Source organism: Phascolarctos cinereus, unplaced genomic scaffold (assembly GCF_003287225.1).
Source record: "Phascolarctos cinereus isolate Bilbo 61053 unplaced genomic scaffold, phaCin_HiC Scaffold_4;HRSCAF=312, whole genome shotgun sequence".
Lineage (NCBI taxonomy): Eukaryota > Metazoa > Chordata > Mammalia > Diprotodontia > Phascolarctidae > Phascolarctos > Phascolarctos cinereus.
In genome coordinates, this window is record NW_027555847.1 from 231,518,240 (window position 1) to 231,544,769 (window position 26,530).

General features: G+C 37.8%; 2 pseudogenes; one reads left to right on the forward strand and one right to left on the reverse strand.

The window, feature by feature from the left end:
* The first annotated feature begins 2,164 nt into the window (after window positions 1–2,164).
* On the forward strand, window positions 2,165–9,685 carry LOC110223162 (GTP-binding nuclear protein Ran-like; annotated as a pseudogene).
* A 65-nt stretch (window positions 9,686–9,750) lies between these two features.
* On the reverse strand, window positions 9,751–19,769 carry LOC110223163 (guanine nucleotide-binding protein G(i) subunit alpha-3 pseudogene; annotated as a pseudogene).
* Between the last annotated feature and the right edge of the window lie 6,761 nt (window positions 19,770–26,530).

The following is a 26,530-nucleotide window of genomic DNA, read 5'->3' on the forward strand; positions in this document are numbered from 1 at the left end:
TCAAAGAGGGAATAATATACACATGCAATTGAGTATAGAAATCTATCTTACCCTACAGGAAGTAGGAGGGGAAGAGAGTAAGAGAAGTGGAGGGTGATAGTAGGAGGGCAGATTAGGGAAGGGAGTAATCAGAACAAAACATTTTTGAGGAAGGACAGGGTAAAAGGAGGAGAAAGAATAGAATAAATGAAAGTGGGAGGAATAGGATGAAGGGAAATACAGTTAGCAATAGTAACTGTGAAAAAAATTGAAGCAAGTTTCTCTGATAAAGTCTTCATTTCTTAAATATATAAAGAACTGAGTGAAATTTTTTAAAAAGTGCCATTCCCCAATTGATAAATGGTCAAAAGATATAATCAGTTTTCAGATGAAGTAATCAAAGCTATTTATAGCCATATGAAAAAATACTCTAACTCAGTATTGATTAGAGAAATGCAAATTGAAACAATTCTGTGCTACTACTTCGTACCTATTAACTTGGCTAATAGGACAGAAAAGGTAAATGACAAATGTTGGAGAGGATATGGGGAAAATGAGACATTAATGCACTGTTGGTGGAATTGTGAACTGTAACTATACCATTACTAGGTCTGCATTCCAAAAAGGAAAACGACCTATGTGTACAAAAACATTTATTGCAGCTCTTTTCTGGGGGTAAAAAATTACAAATTGAGGGGATGATAAGTTGTGGTATGTGATTATGATGGGATAGTATTATAGGAAATGATGAGCAAGATGCTCTCAGGCTCTTATATAAGCCTTGAAAGACTTATATAAGCTAATGCAAAGTGAAATCTACTGTGTACAAAGTAACAGCATTATTGTAAGATGATCAGCTGTGAATGACATAGCTATTCTCAACAATACAGCAATTCAAGACAACTCTGAAGGACTTATGATGAAAAATGCTATCTATCCCCAGAGAAAGAATTGATGGTGTCTGCATACAAATTGAAACATACTTTTTTTAACTTTTCTTTATCTTTCTTGAGTATCTTTGTCTTTATTTTCTTTCACAACATGACTATTATGGATATGTTTTGTATGACTACACATGTATACCCTATATTTAATTGTTTGCCTTCTCAATGAGGGGAGAAAGGAGGAGGGGAAAGGATTTGGAACTCAAAGTTTTAGAAACAAATGTTCAAAACTGTCATTACATGAAACTGGGGAAAAATAAAATACTAAATTTAAAAAATTCTGTTGGAAAAAAATAAAAGAAAGTTCAGAGTCAAGCTTACCAATGCAGAGATGACATTTTCCTTATTAAATATACAGTCTGGGGTCTAAGCAGACTGCTTTGTTCAAAATCAGTTTCCTATAGATACTGACAATTTGTTTCAAGTTCAACAGGTCCTTTTAGATGTCTCTTTTTTGGAAGCTCAAGTAAAACCATATTATATGAATGCAATTTATCCATCTGGTGTAAGAAGGCTACAAGAAGGTGGCTATAAATTCTGTTAGCATACCACAGCATGGAGAAGGTGACTTGATTTTCCAGTCTCTGTCCCTGAAAGTTGATTTCCTTGGAAAAGAGATAAGTTTGGATGCAATCTTGGTAAAGACTAAATTGAAATCACTTTTTTGGGGGGTTATACAGTTGGAGTAATTATCAATAATCTCTCCTATCTCTCCACATGTGAGGAAGCAGTGAATGAAAGAGATAGATAGACAGACAAAGACAGACAGATGGAAAGATAGATAGATAGATAGATAGATAGATAGATAGATAGATAGATAGATAGATGAAAAGGCATTTACTATATGCTGGACACTTTACTAATCATTGAGGATATAAATAGAAAAGAGAGACAGGCTTTCCTTTTGCTAAGCTTACCCTTTTCTTAGGGAGACAGCACATAAGCAATTTGTGGCCTTAGAAAAGTTTTTTAGACTTGGAAGTCACAGGAATCGTGACTAGAGCGACCTGGCTGTCAATTGATATACCTTCCCAGAAGCAATGTTACTGTTGATTTGGTTACTGTTACCAGAGCCAGAGACAGAAAGTAGACGCTGGTGTGGGCCAAAGAGGTTGGGACTGGGGGGACAGGGAAGAGAGTACCAGTGTGCTGGAAGCAAAAAGAGTATTGGGAGTGCAGGGACCTGACTGGCCTAGAAGGGAAAGCAAGGTGGGCAGGTAGGTAAAGGAGAAACCATCATGATGGCCACCCAAAGAGAGTCCCAGATTCAATTCAAATTTTTTTAGCTGGTGATGAAGGTACTGGAAAAAAAAACATATTTGTCACTTGACTTGTGAGTACAAGAAGTATGTAACCACATTGGGTGTTTCACACTAACAGAGGCCCTATGAAATTCAACATACTCTATACAAAGAGACCAAGAGAAATTTGGCAAACTGAGAGACAGTTGTTACGTTCAATCTCAGTGTGTCATTATAATGTTTGGTGTAACATTGTTACTTATAAGAATATACCTAACTGGGCGGAGCCAAGATGGCAGAGTGAAAGCAGTGACTTGCTTGAGCTCTAACCCCAAACCTTTCCAAATACTCATTGAAAAATGGCTCTAAACAAATTCTGAAGCAGCAGAACCCACAAAAAGACAGAGTGAAACAAATTTCCAGCCCAAGACAACCTGGTTGATTGATCAGAAAGGTACATCATGCCGGGCTGGGAGGGCAGTGCAGTGCTGCATGGGCACACAGACCGCAGCGAACCTAGAGCAGGCCGCAGAGGACTGAATCGCGGGCAACTAGGGCGGTTTCTAGACTTCTCAACCCACGAATGCCAAAGACAACTTAGAAGGTCAGTGGGAAAAGTCTGTTTCTACAGTGCTGAGAGGGAAGCACAGGGTCTCAGCCCCATTCCTCAAGTAGCTTAGCCCCGGGGTGGAGGGGGGGGGCGGCTGCCTCCTAAGCTTCTGGCCCACAGACTACGGGGAAATTGGGTGGCTGATCAGAGGGGGATTGCAGGGATCTCTTTGCCAGTGCTGAGTCAGGAATCTCTTGCTTTGCCTGTGCTTGGATCTGGGTCACAGTTTTAGGTGGCAGTGCTGGGGAGAGGAGGAGCACTGGTGTGGTGGAGCTTGTAGTAGCTGTGAGAGGAACCCCTCCTCACAGGTACAGGACAGAAAGGAGTACTTGTGGTCACAGGCCAGGAAAGGAGTAAACACCTCGCTGCTTATCATACCACCTTGGAAGAACTGAAAATTTACAGGTACCTACAAGTATCTCTGAAAACAGCTGTACAACCCCCCTGAAGCTTGGGACAGTACATTCTCCACATTGGAAGCAGACTCTTACCTTAACAAAGAGTTTAAAACGCAAATAGTTGACTGGGATCATGAGCAAACATCGCAAAAAGAGTCAAACTATATTATCTTACTGTGGTGACAAAGAAGATCAAAACACACAACCAGAAGAAGAGAACAAAGTCAAAGCCCCTACATCTAAAGCTTCCAAGAAAAATATGAATCAGTCCCAGGGCTTTGAAGAGCTCAATAACACCTTAAAAAATAGCCTAACCCAAATGGCAAAAGAGGTCCAAAAAGCCAATGAGGAGAAGAATACCCTAAAAAGCAAAATTAGCCAAATGGAAAAGTAAGTCCAAAAGATTACTGAAGAAAATACTTCCTTAAAAATTAGAATAGAGCAATTGGAAGCTAGTGGCTTTATGAGAAATCAAGAGACGGTAAAACAAATCCAAAAGAATGAAAAACGTGAAATATCTCATTGGAAAAACAACTGACCTGGAAAATAGATCCAGGAGAGAGAATTTAAAAATTATTGGACTATCTGAAAGCCATGATTAAAAAAAGAGCCTAGATGTCATCTTTCAAGAAATTACCAAGGAAAAATGCCCTGATATATCAGAACCAGAGGGCAAAATAGAAATTGAAAGAATCCACAGATCTCCTCCTGAAAAAGATCCACAAAGGAAAACTCTTAGGAATATTATAGCCAAATTCCAGAGTTTCCAGGTCAAGGAGAAAATATTACAAGCTGCCACAAGGAAACAGTTCAAGTACTGTGGAAACACAATCAGGATAACACAAGATTTAGCAGCTTCTACATTAAAGGACCGCAGGGCATGGAATATAATATTCCAGAGGGCAAAGGAGATAGGATTACAACCAAGAATCACCTACCCAGCAAAACTGAGTATAATCCTTCAGGGGGGGAAATGGTCATTCAGTGAAATAGAGGACTTTCAAGCATTCTGATGAAAAGACCAGAGCTGAATAGAAAATTTGACTTTCAAATACAGGACTCAAGTGGAACATGAAGAGGTAAACAGGAAAGAGAAATCATAAGAGACTTATTAAGATTGAACTGTTTACATTCCTGCATGGAAAGATGATATTTATAACTCATGAGACCTTTGTCAGTATTAGGGTAGTTGAGGAAAAAAATTAATGTATGTATGTATAGATAGATAGATAGATAGATAGATAGATAGATAGATAGAGGGTACAGGGTGAGTTGAAGATTAAGGGGTCATATCTGGAGAATAAAATTAAGGGATGAGAGAGAATTATACTGGAGAAGAAGAAAGGGAGAGGTAGAATGGGGTAAATTATCTCACAAAAAAAAACAAAAGTCTTTACAGTGGAGGGGAAACAGGGGAAGGTGAGAGGGAATGAGTGAATCTTATTCTCATAGGATTTGGCTTAAGGAGGGAATAACATACACATTCAATTGGGTATGGAAATCTGTCTTACCCTACAGGAAAATAGGGGGAGAAGGGACAAGAGAGCAGGGGATGATAGAGAGGAGGGCAGATTGGGAAAGGGGTAATCAGAAGTAAATACTTCTGAGGAGGGACAGGGTCAAACGAAAGAATAGAATAAATGGGAGGGCAGGATAGGATTAAGGGAAATAGAGTTAGTTTTTCACAACCTGTCTACTATGGAAGTGTTTTGCATAACTGCACATGTACAACCTATGTTGAGTTGCTTGCCTTTTCAGTGAGGGTGGGTGGGGAGGGAGGAAGAGAGAAAATTTGAAACCTAAAGTTTTAAAAACATATGTTTAAAAAAATGTTTTCACATGCTACTGGGAAATAAGAAATACAGGAAATGGGGTACAGAAGTCTATCCTGGCGTACAGGAAAATAGAAGGGGAAGGGGATAAGAGAAGGGGAGAGAGATAGAAGAGAGGACAGACTTGGGAAAAGGTTATGCAGAATGCATGCCATCTTGTAATGGGGGGAGGGGTGAGATGGGGTGAAAATTTGGAACTCAAAAACTTGTGGAAGTGTATGTTGAAAACTAAAAATAAATAAATTTATATTAAATATGAAAAAAAAGAATATACCTATTTGTGAATGCCAAAAATTGATTTGACATATAATTGGGAAAAATACTATTAAAACAAACAAACAAAAAAAGAACGTACCTAACTGGCATAGAAATCTGGAAAGAGTATGTGAAAATTTCACTACAGTGTGTAGCAACAAAGTAGATGTTGAGGATAGAAAATCCATTTGAGGCAAAATCCATTGTCTTTCATGGAAAGAAGAATCCCCAATGTTATGACATTTTATCCAGATTTAGTGACAAGGTGGAGAAGCCCTTTGTTTGGCTGTCTAGAAAGTTTATTGGAGATGCTAATTTGGACCTCTTTGCCATTCCTGCCCTTGTATCTCCAGAGGTTATCATACACCCAACCCTGGCAGCTCAGTATGAGTAGGACTTACAGATTACTCAGACAACCGATCTCCTTGATGAAGATGATGACACAGCACAATGCCAGTCACATGGTACTACTGTAATAAATGTTTATTGATTGACTAATTGTAACAGAATGAAGCTAGAGTCCAGAGTCAAAGGTCTACTTTTATAGGGAACAGTTAGTCCTGCAATGTCACATTCACTCTGAAGCCCTCAATATCCCAAAAATGAAGCACATGTTCTTCTCAGTTATATATTAAAATGGAAACCATGAGTCATCCTTGATGTAGGACCCATGCAGTTAGCTATTTTGTACCACTGCATTTCAAATGTAAGACTGCTGCAGTCTCATTACAATACAAGAAGTGAAGGAGAGCAAGGAATAGTTTACCTGTCAGATTTATGAAGAACAAAAGAACTCATAACCAAACAGGAGATAGAGAACATTATGAAATGCAAATTGGATAATTTTGATTACATTAAATTAAAAAGTTTTTGCACAAACAAAGCCAATGCAATCAAGATTAGGAGGGAAGTAGAAAACTGGGAAAGAATTTTTATAACCAGTGTCTCTGAAAAGGGCCTCATTTCTAATATATGTAGAGAATTAAGTCAAATTTATAAGAATGCAAGTCATTCCTCAATTGATAAGTGGTCAAAGGATAAGAATAGGCAGTTCTTAGATGAAGAAATTAAAGCCATTTGTAGTCATATGAAAAAATGCTCTAAATCACTATTGATTAGAGAAATACAAATCAAAACAACTCTGTAGTGCCACATCACACCTATCAGATTGGCCAACACGACAAAACAGGAAAATGATACATGTTGGAGAAGATGCGGGAAAATTGGAACACTAATGCATTGTTGGTGGAGTTGTGAAATGATTCAACCATTTTGGAGAGCAATTTGGAACTATACCCAAAGGGCTATAAAAATGAACATACCCTTTGACCCAGCAATAGCTCTTCTAGGACTATATCCCAAAGAGATCATAGAAATGGCAAAAGGACCCACATGGACAAAAATATTTATAAGAGCTCTTTTTGTGGTGGCCAAGAATTGGAAACTGAGGGGATGCCCATCAATTGGGAAATGGCTGAACAAGTTGTGGTGTATGAATGTAATGGAAATACTATTGTGCTATGAGAAATAATGAGCAGGTGGACTTCAGAAAAACCTGGAAAGACTTGTATGGACTGATGCTGAGTGAAGTGAGCAGAACCAGGAGAACACTGTACGTAGTAACAGCCACGTTGTGCAATGACTAATGTTGATAGACTTAACCCTTTTCAGCAATGCAAGGATCTAAGACATCTCCAAAGGTCTCATGATGGAAAATGCTATCCACATCCAGAGAAATGCAGATTTGGATGCAGATTGAAGCATACTATTTGCTATTTTTTTCTTCTTTGAGTTTTGTTTTCCCTTTCTGGTGATTTCTCCTATAGGTTCTAATTCTTCCTTACAACATGACTAATGTGAAACTATGTTTAATAAGAATGTAAATGTATAGCCTATATCAGATTGCACATTGTCTTGGAGAGGGAGGGGGAGAAAAATTTAAAACTCAAAAGCTTATGGAAGTGATTGTTGATAAATCAAAATAAATTAATAAAAAATGAATTTAAAAAAAACAATATAAGCAGTGAATATTAATGTTACGGTCGTTCCCAATTCTTTTTTCATTTAAACCATAATGAAGTTGTATTACAAATATCTTTCCTTTTTAAAAAGCATTGTATTTGGGATCAAGAGAATTGGAGTCTAGTCCCAGCTCTGCCATTAACTAGTTGCACCATGTTAGGTGCATCTCTGTGTTCTTCATTTGTAAAATGGAGGTGGGGTGCCTATAGATTAAATTATTTCTCAAATTCTTCCTAGCTCTAACATTCTATGATTTATAGGATCATAGATTTAGAGCTGGAAGGATATTTAGAGCATCAAGTCTAACTCACTCATTTTACAGATGAGGAAACTGAGGTTTAAGAGGTCAAGTGATTTGTCCAAGGCCACACAACAGTGAGAAGCAGAGCCAAGATTCAGTCCCAGGTCTTCTGATTTCAAACCTATGGCTCTTTCCATAAGATAATAGTACTTACTATTCTTATTTTGATGAGATTGTAACCACTCTTTGGTAAGACTTTGGCCACAAAGATTCTGGAAGTTGCATTTCTTCCCAGAGTGGAAGTACAGGATACTGAGTTTAGGACTGTATAGAGGGAGAAAGGGTAGCTAGTGACAGTGACAGCTGCAGTTTCCTCCTTCAAACCAAAGCCTTCATGTGAAATCCCAGGAAGAAAACTGTAAACTGGCAGCTTCCAAACTTTTTGGTTTTAGAATCCCTTTACACTCTAAAAATTGAGGACACCCCCCCCACACACACACACAAAGAGCTTTTATTTATGTGGCTTAATATCTGTCAATATTCTCCATGTTAGAAATTAAAAGTATTATTACTATTATGAAAATAGTTTTGACATTTAGGATCCCCTGACAAGGTCTTGAAGACCCCAGAGGTTCTTGGACAATACTTGGAAAAACACTGTTCCAAATGGACAAGTGGAGTTTATGGTTGTTCTTGTTGCTGTTTAATATAGGGCACTCATTCAGGTGCCTGCTGCTCCATATATTAACAGGAAAGAGCCTGTCATCATCACTCTTTTCTCCTTTTTTGAGAAATCTTCCCAAAAAATCCTTCTGTAAGAGGAAGTCCTACACTACATTTCTGATCTCAAGTTAGCCTCCTCTTCCCTGAAACTGAGAAGAAACAGGGTCTGAGAGTTGTTGTTTTTTTGTTTGTTTGTTTGTTTGTTTTTGGCCAGCCCAAGCCTAAAATAGGGCTGCTAATAATCAAAAGTAATAACATTAAGAACAAATGCCATCACAGATACAGACGGCCTTATCAACTAGATCAAGAGCTCTGGTGCCCTTTGTCATTCTTAAGTCAACTTGGTAAATAAGTGGATCTAGTCAAGTGGCCTCAATATATGTTTAAGTGTCTACTATATATATATATATATATGTATATATTTATGTGTATATATATGTGTGTGTGTGTATATAGAAAGAGAGAGAGAGAGAGAGAAAGAGAGAGAGAGAGAGAGAGTATGTATATATGGCAGGCACTGTGCTGGAGATCAAGGATACAAGAAAGAAAAACAGCACCGTCCTGCTCTCAGGGAACTTCTGCATGTACACAAATGAGGTAGAATGTGATAAATGGAAAGAAAGGTTCAGACAAAGGGCTCTAAGAAACTGACAAGGGAGAAAATGCTCTCAGCAAGAGGAAAGGTTTCAATATGGAGGAAATTGTGCCTTAGTTGGGTCAGCTTTGATGAGAGACATTTTGATGGCAGAGAGGTGGTGGGAAGGTGTCCTAAGCATTGGAAAATGTCTGGATAGACATGTACTGTGACTCAGCACTGAAAAGCCTGCATTTTGTGACAGTATAAAAAAATCTCTAATATTATTGCCTTTTGGAAATTATGATGGTGCTTTGGACAGTATGGTAACATAATCTTCATTCAAAAATTCCATGAAGTCACAACAACTCAAAAGAACTTTTAAGTAGTCGTGGAAATGTTAAATTTGACCATCCCAAGTTAAAAACAAAGAATTTCTACTCAGCAGAATAATTTCAGAAGGATCTGGTCACATCATGTGCATAGTTATAGGGTTTCTTAAATTTTGTTTTTATATAAAATTATTTTAGAAATAAGGAAATAAAATTTAGGAAAGTTGTACACTTTGATGGGAAATCTTTTAAAATAGACTAGTGGTGATTTTTTAAAAGAGGAAAAACCAAATGTAAGTTACATATTGAAGTTCCAGAATGTAACACCAAATTCATAGCAGTCTGAAGTATTTGAGATTATGAAATCCCAATTGTGATAATCAAATCACACCTTAGAGCTGTTCCATTTCTTGTGTCTTATTTCAGCATGACATGCCAATTAACAGATCCCTATCACAGAAGATTGTGCTGAAGTGTGTTAAGATTCTGCATGCTGCTGTCAACCTACCCTTCACACAGGCTGCCGTCCCATAAGACAGGAAAGAAGCCTCGTTCTCAGTGCACCATACGATAAAAACTTTTTTCAACATCCCCTTCACTTAATAAAGCCTACATTCCTTTATGCTGTTTTTAATGATGCCATCTGCATCATCAAAAGCAAACTGCACATGGTAGTATCAGTGGCCCAGGTAAAGTGGGTCCAGACATCCTTGATATCTTTTCTTTCATTTTGATCTTCAAATGGACACTGAATTGATGAAGCTTGCTACCCTTCTGATGGAAAGGTGATAGATTCATGGTGCAGATTGAGACATGGGGTTTTTGGACATGGCCAAGGCAGACATTTGTTTTGCTTAACTATATTTGTTTCAAGTGTTTTTGGTTTTCTTTCTTTTTCAGGGGAGGGAAGAGGGTGTTATTTTTTAAAAGGCATATTTTCATTAATTGACAAAAAAAATTTGTTACCACTGAATATATATGGCTACTTTTTCATATATTTTTAGAACCTGTATACTTTGGATACAGAGATTCAGTGGGCTTCCTTAGTTTTTCTTCAGAAAGGCCTTTTTTGTTCAGGAAGAGAATGATTGATGTGCCTAAAAGCCATCTGTTGTTACAAATGCTGTCAAACAGTTTCATACTTTGATGCATTCTGTTCATCTCTTCATCTTCGCTTATGCTGAGGCCATAATCACTGTCATACCTTTAGAACAGTATCCACTGTTTTTATTCAGCTTGCTGACCACCCCACATCAAACATCTTGAAACAAGTCTTTGAAGATAAAATGAGTCTCTACTATACCTGTGATTTTTACTCTCATCTGGAAGACATCTTGTTGAGTTAGAATATGGCTGGTTTGGGGTAGTCCATCTAAGTCACGTAGGCAATATGAAGCTGAGTCAAAGATAATATTCCTTTAACCTGATGAAGCAGGCTTGCACCGTGGTTTCTTGCTGTAACTGTTTAATTCTTCCTTCTAGTTCTGGAGTCATGATCCCCTCCCCCCTTCAGAACACTAGTAAAAATAGTCAAGACATCACACATGATGTCATTGGTCCTCTTCAAAATGAAGGATCAAAAAAAATTTTTTTTAATTTAAAAAAACAAAAAACAAAATGAACAATCAACAACAACAACCAGTTAAAGTAAACAATTGCCAAGTATCATCAGCTCTAGAAGCTTCTTTAGTCATCCTACAGCACTTCCTCTACTTCATAGCATTTGCAGTCTTCCTCTAACTAGCCATCTTCAAGAATGATTTTCATCTTGTTTCATGATAATGCTCTTACTGGATTTGCCAGCACTGAGCTGCAGTAGCTTCAGCTCTGTGGCTACTTTCTTAGCCATTATTGGTCCCAATGACTGGGAGGTGGGAGGGAAATCCTATCAAAGATGACTGGTGACTGAGCCAGAAAAGGTCTCCCACTCAATAGGTAAGTCACAACCTTTCAGTGTCTCCAGTCAATTCTTTAAGCCTCTAATTTACAGATTTGTGGCCAATCCACATGCCAATAAAATCACAGTTCCATGGTTTGGGGGGGGGGGTTGTTTTTTTAATGTCCTGGAAAAACTTGTATGCCATTGGCATAGCCTCCAAAAGGCCATGGTTACCTTCACCAAAAAAAAACCTCCCCTATTTAGTTGTGATGTCTGTATCATTAATATTAATAATGATTCCCTGTCATGTGTTTGATGATGGAAAACTCGTATCAGTTAGAGAGTGACCAAATTCAACTTTAGGGTTCATGGAACTGAGAACAAGCATGTAACAAGTGACAGGACTACAACTAAAAAACACCTCATATTCTTTGCATTGCCACCAGCGACCTCTAGTGGCTAACATGGATATTGATAGCAGTGAGTAATTTTCCCTCTATTTTTCCTTTCTGATTTCAATTCAATTTAAGCTCCTTCCAAGCAAAAATTATTGTGAGGTTTTTTTTTCACCAATGGCACTATATTGAGAGTCACACATGTGAGTTTATATAATTTTCAGATTAGCTAGTTCTACCTCAGCACACCCTCTTTGAGAACCATTGACCTATACTAATGAAATTACAGTTTTTTGAAAAAGGAAAGTCATCAGTTGGGTCCTGGGAAGGCAAAGACCAAAAAAAAAATCAAGGAGTTAACAAGCTCATAGGAAGATAGGACATTCACTGTGAGTGTAATACATAGTAGAATAAGAAAAGTGAAAAGGGCAGTCTGTTGACAAGCATTGATTAAACATTTACCTATCTATGCCTGGCACTCTGCTAAACACTGGAGAGATCCAATTTAGTTCAAGAAGCATTTATTAAGCTCCTACTATGTGCAAGACATTTTAATGAAACTGGGAATACAAAAAGAAAAAAAAATTAGCCCCTGCTCTCAAAATACTCACATTCTAATTGAGGAATACAATATATACAAGGATAGATCTAGCAGAGAAACAAGCCCTATTCTCAGCAAGGAAGGTTTCACAGAGGGATTGATACCTAGCCTAAACTTGGAAAGGAGACAATAAAAGATAAGGAAAGGTGCATTCCAGGAGGGAGAGACAGCATTTGCAAATTCACAGAGGCCAGAGATGTTTGGTTGGAACACAGCATATGTAAAATGGGTTAACATGATGGAAAGATAAGGTGGACCCAGTTTTCTAAGGGCCTCGAAAGACAGGTTTAAGAGCTGATACTCTTCTGTAATAGCGCAGAGGGAGGCATTGGAGCTTATCCAAAAGAACCAATAGGGGCCTTTAATTGACATTGTTGAGTACATTTCTTTTGTTAAATATCATATGACACACAAGCATTTCATTTCATCCCAATCTCCAACCTGATCCACTGGATGGGCCCGCATTGGGCCCAGCCATCAATAGATAGCTTAGGGGGAGGGCAGATGAGTTCTGAGGTAGAAACATGAAGTGTGAGAATCTAATGGTGTGTCTATGCAGCAGTATCCAGTAGGGAACTGACAATGTCAGACAAGCTCAGAAGATAGAAAAAGACAGGATATATAGAATTGGGAGTAACCTACATAAAGATAATAATTAAACCCATGAAAATTGATGAGATAGCTAAGGGAGAAAGATTAAGAGCAAAGACAGAGTCTAGGGCAAACTCATATTTGGTTGGCAAACAAAGAAGGATGATCAGCAAAGGAAATTATATAGGAATAGTTATATAGAAGATTCAGAATAGTGAGGAGGAGGATGAGTAAGAGGAGGAGAAACAGAAGAAGGAAGAAGAGGAGAATGATTGCTAACATGTATGTGATTCTCACAAGAACCCTGTGAGGTAGATGCTATTATTATCCCCATTTTACAGATGAGGAAACTGAGGCTGAAAAAAAGATTAAGTGATTTGTGCAGGTTACATAGCTAATAAGCATCTGGGGTAGAAGAAAACCCAGGGAGGAGAGAGTAAGGGGGTAAAGGGAAAAGGGTCAGTAGCGTCAAATGCTGTAGAAAGGTCAAGAAGAATGAGAACTGAGAAGATTTGCATTTACTTTGCATGTATGTTGCATTTCTGTTGTATTTACTGATTAAGTGATCTTTGGGACCAATAGAACAGTTTCAGTTGAATGATAAAGTTAGAAACCCAGACAGCAAGGTGTTAGAAATTGAGAAGTAGAGAATGGAGGCAAAGAGTGTAGATAACTCTTTCTAGAAATTTGACTGTGAATGGGAGGAGAGCTATTAGATGTAACTTGAGGAAATGATAATGTCATCAGTCAGTCAAGAAGCATTTATTAAGCATTTACCGCTGGCCAGGCACTATGCTAAAATCTGGGGCTGCAAAGGCAGGCATATAGTTTCTGCTTTCAAGGAGCTTATATCCTAATGGAGGAGACAGCATTGTTTCAGGCTGAGAGGTTGAGAGGTTGTGGCCCCTCAAAGACTGGAGTACATGATGGGTCATCCGGAATGAATTCACAGACTCAAGCATTCTTTAAGTCGAGGTGGCAAAGGATTCCTAAGGATTCCTACAACCTTAGAGAGGTACAGTTAAAGTTTATATAGGATAAAATACAATAAAACATGTGCCAAATATGCTGACTAGGGGATTCAGGGTGGGATTAGGGAGTGGTTAAGGAGTGGTCAGTTCTTAAAGAAACATGCACTTCTTGTACCTACTGCTCAGGCATTTTACCCAGAGTTCACTAGGAAAAGCCCACCAGGGGGGCCACATGGAGGTATGGTTTTAGGCCTGCTACATCACTAAGTCAACTAGAGTTCAGGGTAACTGAGAGTTGTCCAGTCTGCCACCAATCAACGTCTTGTTTGACAAGATAGATGTAGGGAGTATACATATGTCTTAAGTCTAGAATACAGTTAATGAGGAGCCCAGGATGTAGATAATGAGGTAGGGCAGTAGGATAGTATAGTAGTGGGTAAAAATGTCTTTATGACCCAGTGCAAAGCCAGTTTAAACTAATAAATCCTTCAGGTGCTGTTTGCAACTGCACCAGGGAAGGAGATAAGGGCCTTGCTGGGGCCCACTCATGAGTAATTGCTAGGTACAGGGTACTTGCGCAACTGTCAGGGACAGTGTTTCTGAGGCTAGGGAGAAATTGGGGTCCAAGCACAAGCACCCAAACACAAGCACCCAAGCACCACATCAGTATGAAAACAACTACACATTGATGATATATGCAGGTTAGATTGGAGGTTTCTCAGAAGAAAGCAACTAGAATTAAGGGAAACTAATAAAGGCTTCTTGAAGAAGGTGGTTTTTGAGAGTGGTAGAGACATGTTCCTGTTTGTAGGCAGAAAGGGGAACCCTTGGGATGAGTGATTAATAAAAATTGTTTCAGCTAGACTTGTGCTTGAAACAGAGCATAATGGGTTTTTTTTCCTTAACAGAAGGTAAATTCAATTAATTTTATTGATGTCCAATGTGAAGTTATTATGTAGCTAATTTTCTATTGCACTTTCAAATTCTCTTGAATCACTAGATACATTGTTAGATACATATTTGGAAAATAAGTGCAATATATTTGAATCATGGCTTCAGCCCCTGCCTTTTGTGAAACTGGGGACCTCTAAAATCAAGTCAGAAGTAGATTGTAAAACTTCTTGAGTAAAATGTAAGCTCCCTGAGGGCAAGGACTGTTGTTTTTTGCTTTTTTTGTCTCTGGGTCTCCAGTGTTTTGAACAGAATATGTACTTAAATGTTTATTGAACTGCTTAATTAAACTTGAACAACAACTAAATATCCAGTAACTATCACACTAACAAAAATGCTAACAAAAAATAAAATGGAATCAATGAAAGCTCTTACGTGGAACCAAAAGGGAAGTGGAGCCTGCTCCACTAATGCATCCTCTCTGTGTGAAGAAGCTAGGGAGCTTGTTTTCAGGAGAATCAATGACGTGGTGTTGAAGTGCCTAAGAGAGACGTGTGAACATTCTGTAACTGGTTCCTGTCAGGCTAAGCCTGTGCTGAAGAAGAGACTCCTTGATTGGCTGCAAAAGTATTCAGAAAAGTCTGTCAGTTTCTGCCACTTCTTGTATCTGGTATAAATCTTGGAAGCTTCTTCCCTCCAAAGCTACATGGCCCTGTGAAAGAGCTCTATTTCTTTATATTTGTCTTTTTCTGTTCTAGAGAAAGGCAATGAAGATTTATGAGTTTCAAAAGGTCTAAAAGGCTGCTCTCCATCCGGGCATTCCAGAGTCTGGGCTCCAGAGTCAGAGTAGAATCGAAGCCTCAAAGACCAAGAAGTGACCTTTAGGAATGACCTTCAGGACTGCAGCCCAACAGCTGAGACAACCAGAGATGCCCCACCTGGGCATGAACTTGGTAGGATTGGAGCTAGCAGGAACTGAGCTAACTTTTGAGCCTACTCCCCTCAGAGATGGAGGTGGCATAGGGAAGAATATGCCCCAATGCTTATACGTTTTTCCTGCTCTATGTTTGAAGTAAATATCCCTTTGTGAGGCAAACTGATGCTCAGTGGTTAAGTGGAACTGGGGCACTAATTACTGAACAATGGGAGAAAAACAGGTTGTGGAAGATAGAATTCCCAGCATTATAGAGCCTTCCCAACACCCATCCCCACCCCCACTCCAGAATACCCTAGAAGGGGTAGAGGGGCAGATGTAGCAACCTGGGCCTGGGAGAAACAGGACATCCACTCTCCAGAAGGAAATTTAGAAAATTTAGAAAAATTTTCAACAATCCCCCTACCAGTACCTTTTCCCTCTCTTCTTTCAGAGAAATCCAGAAAAGAAACTCCTTTATCCAGATAACCCTTGCGAGCAGAAACCACTTACTTTTATTTTTGTATCTCCAGTGCCTAGTACACGGCAGTTACTAATAAATGTTTGCTGAATTCAATTTAAAGCACTTCCTTCACAATAATTCTGTAAGGTAGGTGGTGTCAGCATTGTTCTCCTCACTTTACAGACCAATAAACTGAGCATCAGAAAGACTAGAGGACTTGTATAAAATAAATAGCTAAAAGAGTATAGGAGACAGGTTGTGAACCCATGTTTCTCCTGACTCCAAGTTCATTGTTTTCCTCCTAAGAATGGCTGGCTGCAGTCCCACAGAATTAAGGCCATTTTCATCCAACTGAGCGCTCTTGTAGGGAAATCTTACCATACACTCTACAAGAATCTTTCTTATTAGCAATATGAACTACCTAAGCTTCCTTGATCAATCATAGGGATAGCCTGCCACACAAGCTGTCTTCTAAAAATTGGCACTGGCACTCAAAACTTGAATCTCATTAAATACTACCCATTCTTCAAGATTTATTTCAAATGCTACCTTCTGTGCTAAGCTTCCCCAATCCACCCCCTCCCCAGTCAGAAACATTCGTTCTTTCCTTTAACCTCACATAACATTTTGTTCGTACCTCTCACGAAATTATCTTATATTTTGCATTGCATAACTATTTGTGAAGGTGTTCTATCCTTCTCTACCCTCTTCCCTGTACTTCCACCACTACATCGTAAGCTCATTGAGGCTGAAACTGAATCTTATTTATCTTTGTCTAGTGCTCAGCCCGTGGTAGGAGTTCATGGTAGTAGTTCAATGGAATTGAATCAACATAGCAAAATCACATAAAGGTTACACAATGAATTTGGTAATGGGTAGACTAGAGGTGTCAAATACACTGATAGGCGAGTCATATGGGGTCCCTTAACCGGATTAAAATGTGGTTGGGAAATATTTTTGACAAAATAAATAAAAATACAATAAAACATAGATAATATTACATTTAAAAACTGTCAATATGCAGCCTGCTGGGATCCTTATGTACCATATTGTGGCCCCCATTTCTGTTTGAGTTTGATATCATTGGTCTAGACCAGGCCCCAACAATTTGGCAGTAGGTGGGGGCCAAAATTAAAATAGGCTAAACTTCTTCAGGCTGCAGATAGGTTTTTAGCAGCTCATTTTCCAAGTAAAAATATTATTAATGATTAAACTATTTTGCAAATAAACCAAATTTTTTTAAAAAGGAAAATCTTAATATCAATTATACTTATTAAGATTTTTTATCATAAAATCATATTAATGTTAAAAAATAACTTTGCTAAGCAGTACAGGTTTTAATACATTTTTGAGGTTTTTTAACTGATTACATTTAGTTAGTGGGATGTGTTATACTTCTTGTCAGCAATCAGTTTATTGTACTCTAGAATAGTGTTTGAAATTGATTTCTTTAGAAATCTGAAAACTAACCTCAGTAGCTGCCTCACTTTCTGAGTTTACTTTCTTGGAAAACCATTGTTCCCCACTGAGATTTTTTAATGATTTGGTTGCTTTAATTTGTTCTTCATTGGTGCCCAATTTGCTTAAGTCAGGATGTTTTGATTTGAAACGGCAACGAAGATTGCATTCCTTTGGAACAGCTATTACTTCTCAGCAAACAAGGCACAGTATTTTATTCCTCATGTAAGTAAACAAATATCCATTTGTCCACACTGGATTAAACACTCTGTGTTCTGATTTGATTTTTCATTTCTTTTTATTACTCATTTTACAAAATCACCCCAAAAACTTTAATGTTAGAACCAAAAAAATCTCCACAGCGACTGCTCACATACAAAGAAATACTGAACTGAGTGTCTGACCCTGGAGAGAGTGCTAGACACTCATGTAACTTGGAGGGTGGCTGCACAGTGAGGGAGGGGAAGAAGCCCTCACGTTGTTGCTGCTTATGGCATAACAGGCGTCAGCTGTGTTGGTACGTGGCTACACTCACTTTGTCCCTGTTCAACACCAGTAAAGACCAAAAATACGGTGAAAGATGTAACACTTGCTCCTCTCAGACTAGAGACAGACTGACAATGGTTGGTTGCCATAGGTCACATAACAAACAGGAGAGAGTGCACACACAATAGTGACTAGTGCAAGTCAAGTTAAATGGGGTACGGACAAAGCACTCATTACATCGTTACTTTCTTTTACGTCCTCTACATTTTTTGCATGCCACCTGAAATACTTTGGTGGACCATGAGGGCTGTATGTTGTGCGGGCCAGCTCTAGACAACCAATTCAGTTAAATTTAAAAATCATTGCATAGTAATAACATTTGCAATGCAATAATAATAATAATAGCATTTATGTAGCTCTTTAGTGTTTGCAAAGTGCTCTATAAGTATTATCTATTTTGATCCTCACAATAAAACTAGAAGATAGGTGATATTATGATCCTTATTTCATAAGTGAGGATAGACAGAAATTAAGTGACCTGCCAAGGATCGCATAGCTAGCAAGTATCTGAAACAGAATTTGAACTCAGGTCTTCCTGATTCCAGAGCAGCTAGATGGCACATTGGACAGAGCACTGAGGCTAGAGTCAGGAAGACTCATCTTGCTGAGTTCAAATCTGACCTCAGATACTTTACTGGCTGCGTGACCCTGGGCAAGTCACTTAACCCTATTTGCCTCAGTTTCTCATTTGTAAAAAAGCTAGAGAAGGAAGTAGCAAACTACTTCAGTATCTTTGCCAAGAAAACACCAAATAGGGGCACAAAGAGTTAGGCACCATTGAAAAACAACTGAACAACAACTTTCTGATTCCACGACTAGCACTCTATCCATTCTACCTCCTATCTGCCCACTGAAAACAATGGTATATCCTTCTTTTAGCTTTTGACTATGAAGTCCTGGTCTTAATGTTGTTGTATGAATAATATAATGGTACTTTCCATTTATATGGTACTTCATATTTTACATACATATTCCATGCATAAGAGGGAATGTGGCATAATGGATAGTAAGCTGGCCCTGGAGTCAGGAAGACCTCGGTTCCTGTTTTGCTTCTAATACATTCTGGCTACAACACCCTAGACAAGTCACTTAACATCTCAGCACTCTAGGTAACTCTCTAAGACTGTCATTTTGCACCATAAGTACCAATTTGCATTAATAGAAAAAGTTTCTAGAAATTCCCTATACCAATGAAATCACAGGTCTGGACCAGAAAAAAAAAATTGCTTACCTTATTTCATAGAATCATAAAGTCAGAAGAGAAGTTAGACATCATCTACTTCAAACCCCTGCTTTTGCAGACGAAAAAAATGAAGCTCATCGGAAAAACTGTAGAGTAATGGAATGTCAAAGCTGAACTTGGAAATTGCCTGGCTCTGTATCTCACAACTAGGACATTGTGGAGCTTGAAATCCATTGATGGATTGAAGGATTAAAATCCAGGTCTTCCAATACCAAGTCCAGTGCTCTCTGCTCTACAACATGATTTCATTTTTGTTGTTGTTCAGTTGTATCCAACTCTTTACGACCCCTCTTGGAGTCTCCTTGGCAAAGGTACTGGAGCAGTTTGCCTTCTCCAGCTCATTTGACAGATGAGGAAACTGAGGCAAACAAGGGTAAGTGACTTGGCCAGGATCACACAGCTAGTAAATGTCTAAAGCCAGATTTGAACTCAGGAAGATGAGTCTTCCTGACTCCAGGCCCTGTGCTCTCTCCACTGCACCACCTACTTGCCCTCATTTGGTCCTGAAGTAGGCAGGGGCGGTCTTTTTTGCCACATTTAACAAATGAAGAAACTGAAGGTCAGGGAGGAAGTTCCATTGAGCAGGCCAAACTCACACAGCAAATTAATGTTAGAACCAAGTCTGATACCTGTTCAGGTCTCTTTCCAAGACATCGCAAAGGTGCATGCTGTCATTCACTCAGATCACTTCACAAATGCTTTTTAGTCTCAAATTCTAGAATGGTATAATGTGGGTGTTCAAAATAGATAATGCCTTGAGCTCAGAGACATCAATTTTTCACTTTTAATATTTATAACCACAGCATAACAGGGGAAAGAAGGGACTTTCTGATTTATTTTCAATCTCACTGCCATTTCTTTCTTGATTTATTTTTGTTTTCCATTTCATTGTATTTGTGGAGTGTGCTACAATTAACTGAATGTGACAGACAAGTCCCTTCAATAAATAAATGTTCATGAAAACCTTCCCAGACAGCACACAATAGTTCTCAGGGCCTGTGCAGATGACAAAGGTATAAAGCAGGTGGTGCCCTAACAGATATTATATCCAAAAAAAAGTAAAATGAAATTCAGTTTCCTCAAATTTCCCCTGAAGAAATTCAATTAAATGTTTCACAGCAGAGAAGAAAACTGATGTCTCCTTGCAGGAAGAGTTTTCATGATAGAACCACCAAAGAGGGACATACCTAAGTAAGGAATTGGGAAAATGACTGTGGTGGTGAGAGAGTAACTGACTGAGGAAATGATTTGGTGTCCAAGTACAGTCTAATGGAGGCAGCAGATTTAAGACAGTTTAGTAAATCAAGAGGTCAGCTAGGTGGTGCCATAGTGCACAGAGTGCCAGTCCTGGAGCCAGGAATACCTCTTCGTGAGTTCAAATCCAACCTCAAATACTAGCTGTGTGACTCTGGGCAAGTCACTGAATCTTGTTCACCTCAGTTTCCTCATCTGTAAAATGAGCTGGAGAAGAAAATGATAAATCATCCCAGGATCTTTGCCAAGAAAACCCCAAAGGAGTCACAAAGAGTTGGACATGACTGAAAAACAACAACAAAAACTAACAAGCCAAGTAACTTCAACAACACGAGAAAAATCCACACTATGAACATTTCTTTCCTTAACTTTTCTCTCTCTACCAGTGCTTTATCATTTCTAAAATTAGTATTATAATGCTTGTAACACTTCTTTCATAAGATGGTTGTAAGGATCAACTAAGATAAATCATAAGGAACTATGTAAATGTCAGCCTCTTGTTTTCTCTCTCTTCTGTTATCTACTTCAATTACAAAGTCTCTATTTTATTCCCTGAAAGATGCATCCATTTGGGTTGTGTAATTGAGCATATACTAGCAGTATTTTTTTTGTGTGCTTGAAATCTTAAAAAGTATCAGAAATCATCACAGAACCTTACTGTTCTAATATAATGCACTTCAACAAAATGAGGTGGTAAGTGGGGGAAAAAAACACTAGGAGGAGACAAACACTTATCATTGTATTTTTTCCATTTCAACCATGTCTAACTTGAAGGCTTACCAATGTGTTAAAGGTAAAGTCAGTCTGAGATTCAAAGGCTGTAATCCATGCCACTAAATGACATACATTTTTAAAGATACTTTTATCAGGCTAAAAATTACACCCTTTAACAATAACTATAGAATGAAATTGATGGCTGGATAGATCAATGCCATAGAATCATTGAGAAACCAAAAGGAGAACCTAATGAATGTAAAAGATTTATCTTTGATAAAATTACTTTAAAGAAAAATTAGAGAAGAAAAACTATTCAATAAAAACTGATGGGAAAATTTTAAGACTATAGAGCTGGACAATTGTTAAACTTTCAGTAGGAGTATTATACCTCAGAAATCAGCAAAGGTTACAAATTGGGGCTTGATTTATTATCTTTTGATTTTGTAGACTTAAGAAAGTGATGGAGAAAATATTAATAATTAAATTAACTTATAATCAAATTGTAAATTAATAAATAATAAATTAAATGTAAAAGTGTGTTACCTTTTCAGAGATAGTCATTAAATGCCAGCATTTCCCTGGTTTGGTTCCACATCTCACAAAATATACCACAATAAATTCTAACTAGATCAGTAATATAAATATCTTTTAAATCGTTTTAAGAACCGGAAAAACAAGGAATATGTTTGTCTCAACTATGAAGAAGGATTTTTTTTTAAGAGAACAACTAGAAAGAAAAAATTATTGGAGATTAAATTGATGGGTTTGATTACATGAAGGTGAGAATTTTTTTGCACTATCACAAAAATAAATTCTTTAAAATAAAAAGATCAGGAAAAAAATATTTGAAATAAAGTCATCAGATAAAGGCTTCACATGCAGGATTTTTTTCTCAGTGGAGGAATCAATAGTCAAGACAACTTATGAAGGAAAAAATGCAAACCATTATTTATAACAAAATGAAAATGTACTCAAATTCACTAATAACCAGAGAAATACAAATTCAGACACTGCTAAAATACTTATCATAATCACTAGGAAGGGAGTCTTGCTCAACCTGCTAAACAAAGAAGACTAAGAAGGCTCACATCCTCTGAGTAATCCTGTCAAAGTAAGTAAGGCCAGCAATAACAGCGAAAAGTACCTTTTCCCATTAGCCAGGAGTTTAAATATCAGCCAATTCCCAAGGTGTCCTTACCCTTTCCCCTACCATCCTCCACGTGAATCATCACCAGCCCTACAACCTTGATCCACACACCAAGTTCAAGTTCCCTGCACTGTCCCCACCATGGCTGGTCCTCCTAGCTCCAGATAAAAGCCCTTTAAAAACCTATCATCTTTACCAGCTCTGGATGCCCAGTTCCACCTTGGTCCCAACAGACCTGTCTCTATCACTCTTATCTACCCTTTTTTATTGTAACTGTTTCCCCCTCCAAAAATCTGGCTTGCTGTGCTTTCCGTCTCCTGATGGTTCTTTCAATTATGTGGTGCCCTGCTTCCTTGTCTTGTGTCTTGGGATCATAAACCTCATGCAAACTGGGCAAAGACAATGTAAAGGTGACCCCACCTTTTATACTAGAAAGAGTGTTAGATCTGGAGTGAAAAGACTTCAAGTCCCAGATCTGACACACATTGCCCACCTATCCTCCAGCAAGCAACTTAACCTCTCTTGGCCTCTCTGGTCATCTGTTAAATGAATGTTTTGGATTCAGTGACCTCTAAGACCCCTTCCAACTCTAAATATATGATTCTGTATATATTATTATTATCAGGCAGCTAAATGGCTCAGTGGATAGAGCACTGGGCTGGGAACCAGGAATATGAGTCTTCCTGAGTTCAAATCTGGCCTCAGACACTTATTAGTAGTGTGGCCTGGGCAGGTCACTTAACTCTGTTTACCTCAATTTCCTCATCTGTAAAATGAGCTGGAGAAGGAAATGGCAAACTACTTCAGTATCTTTGCCAAGAAAATCCCCAAATGGGGGTCATGGAGAGTAGGACACAGCTCAAAGACAGCAAAAATATACTATGATCATGCTGTACTTGAGAATACATTTATACAGCTGGGAAGTTAGTAGGTTTTCAATGTAAGGTTTCACTTGCCTGTACAAACAGTTAAAATTCATTCTGTTTAGCAGAAATTGAGCTTAGAAAGTTTTCTACATTGTATATTTTCTGAAAGCATGGGGAAAGATAACTTCTAAAAAATCTAAACTAAATACATTATACATATATATATATAAATATATATACATATACATATATTATACATATATATATATATATATATATATATATATATATACACACACACACACACACACACACACACAAACTATACTGCTTGTACATGGTTGTTTGCATGCTGTCTCCCCCATTAAATTGTAAGCTCCCTGAATGAGGGGACTGTTATTTACCTTTCTTTGTATTCATAGTGCTTAGTACATACCTGGCACACAGTAGGCATTTAATAAATGTTTATTGAGTGACTGACTGATTGACTAGTCATAAGAAAAGTCAGTATGGTATAGTAGATAGAAAGCTTGCTTCCAAGCCAGGAGGATCTAGTTCTAATTTTATTTCTTACACATCCTGAGTGCACATTCTGGACAAATCACTTAAACTCTCGGTGTCCCAGGCATCTCTCTAAAGCCTCTGTATTATAGACAAAGTCTTGATTTGCATTGGTATTGGAAGTTCTTCAGTGGGAGAAGTCACATATTGAGGTCCCCCCAAAATCCCTTCGTAACAGCAGGGACTATGTAGGAGTGTTTTTGATTTCCTTCTTCTAATGGTTGCTCCAGATCATTCATTTCAGTAAGTTTGAAATGCTCTACAAAATTGGGTCACAAAGAGTTGAACACCAATGGAACAACTGAATGTCAACAGAAACAAGCAATTGTGCATTTGTGAAGTTAGCTGGTGTGAGATGCAGTGTTTCTCTTTGGTATCCCCCATACAAGGGTGTCAGCAAGGGCACACACTAGGGTACCCACAAATGTATCTTTTTTTTCTTTTTCAGTGAATAGCATTTGTTTGTTCCATGGTCATTTAAAAAATGGGAGACTTTTGGTATTTGACAGAACATGATATTCTCCTGGAGGTCATCCAGATATTCTCATACCTTAAGCTTGTTTATAATTCATTCTGGCATTTAGCTCAAAAACTCAACAAATATTAAGTATGTGATTCATGCAGAGCATTATGATGGATGCCGGGAAAGAAACTGTTCAGACAAGGTCATTGCCTTTACAGAGTATACAGTCTATCAGGAAGATATATTGCATTATGCAATGATCAACTGTGAATGACTTAGCTCTTCTCAGAAATAGAATGATCTAAGACAATTTCAAAAGACTCATGATGGAAAATGCTATCCACATCCAGAGAAACAACTGATGGAGTCTGAATGCAGATCAAGGCATACTATTTTCACTTTCTTTATTTTTTCATAGTTTTTTTTCCCTTTTGTTCTGTTTCTTCTTTTACAACATGACCATGGAAATATGTTTTACATGATTGCAAATATATAACCTATATTAAATTGCTTATTGTCTTAGGGAAGAGGGTTGGGGGGAGAGGGAAAATATTTGGAACTCAAAATTTTATTTTAAAAAAGAATGTTAAAAATTGTCCTTTCATGTAATTGAAAGATAAAATACTAATTAAAATAAAAAATAAAAAGATGTATTGCACAGATAACTAAGTAGCAAAGCAACATTTAAAACATCACAAAAGTATACTTTCAGTGACATAAATCTAAATTCTTTAATCTCTCAGTGCTCTAGGCCAGTGGTATCAAACTCAAATAGAAATGGGTCCACTAATCCATATATATGGATCCCTGCCAGACCGTATATTGACAATTTTAAAATATAATATTATCTATTGTAATTTTTTTTTTTGGCTTTCTTGTTGTTGTTCAGTCATTTTCAGTCATGTCCAAATCTTCATGACCCCATTTGGCATTTTCTTGGCAAAGATACTGGAGTGGTTTGCCATTTTCTTCTCTGGCTCATTTTACAGATGAGGGAACTGAGGCAGACAGGGTAAAGTGACTTGCCCAGGATCACACAGCTAGTAAGTGTCTGAGGCTAGATTTGAACTCAGGAGAATGAGTTTTCCTGACTCCATGACTGGCACTCTATTCACTGTTCCACCTAGCTGCTATATATATCTTGTTTAATATTTGCCAATTATACATTTTAATTTGTTTCTGATTCACTCAGGAATGTTGAGGGCAGTATGACTGACACTGCTGCTTTTAAGTTATAGAGAATTCTCCATCTACTTGCATGGGTAAGAGGAGTTTCCTCACCTGGGCATTTTTTATAGCAGTGATATTATAGATCCAGTCTTTAGCCCCTAAACACAAACTTCTGGGTCTTTGTAAATTACAACGTAAGCAGATTATGAATGGAGACCAGAGCTCTGAAAAAAGTTAGGAAAATCCCACAAAAAGCCTATGTACACATATTTTCCAATAATCTTGTTGATTGCCATATAGGAATCTGTGTATTGTGGACACCACCAAGCCAAACTAAAATTCCAAATGATCAATCACATGATTTCAATAAATAAAATATTATTTTTGTCCTGAAATGTGAAGAACATTGAAAATTAGCTTCATATTTCCCAAAGAGGTCCTAAATTTATGAAATATCTCAGTTTCTTTTCAAGGAGTAACAGTCTAACAGTAGTCAATGACTATAGTAATCTACTATTGGATAAACCCAAAGATCCCAGTTTCTGGGATAAGAACTCACTATTTGACAAAAACTGCTGCTGGGAAAACTGGAAAAGAGTATGGCAGAAACTAGGCACAGACCAAAATCTTACACTATATACCAAAATAAAGTCAAAATGTGTTCACAATTTAGGTATAAAGGCTGATACTATAAGGAGTAGGGGTCTAGCCAGGAAACCTCAACACCAATGTAATAAGCACCATTTATTTAACACTGTTTCTATGAAAGACGTGTTCAGAATCAGTCTTGGATCACATGATCTTCACAACTACATTATGACATAGGCAATATTATTTCCCCCCTTTTGCTACCTAGCTGGCTCCCCGTTAGGAGAAAGACCATTTACATAAATAGATATAAGACCCATATTATTGTTCGTCTTTCACTTTCAAAGAGGGCTAATGACATCATGAGAGATGTCTTGACGGTGCTTGAATTGAATTTAAGTGAGGAAGAGATGTGAGTAAGGCTGAGATATATATATATATATATATATATATATATATATATATATATAGAGAGAGAGAGAGAGAGAGAGAGAGAGAGAGAGAGAGAGAGAGAGAGAGAGAATAGATGGAAGATATCTTAGGGAAGATGGTGCTTATAGCTGCAGGGACTGGAAAGGGCCTCTTGCAGAAGATGATTTTTCAGTTTCGAATAAAAAAAATGTGTGTGTGTGTGTGTGTGTGTGTGTGTGTGTATACACATA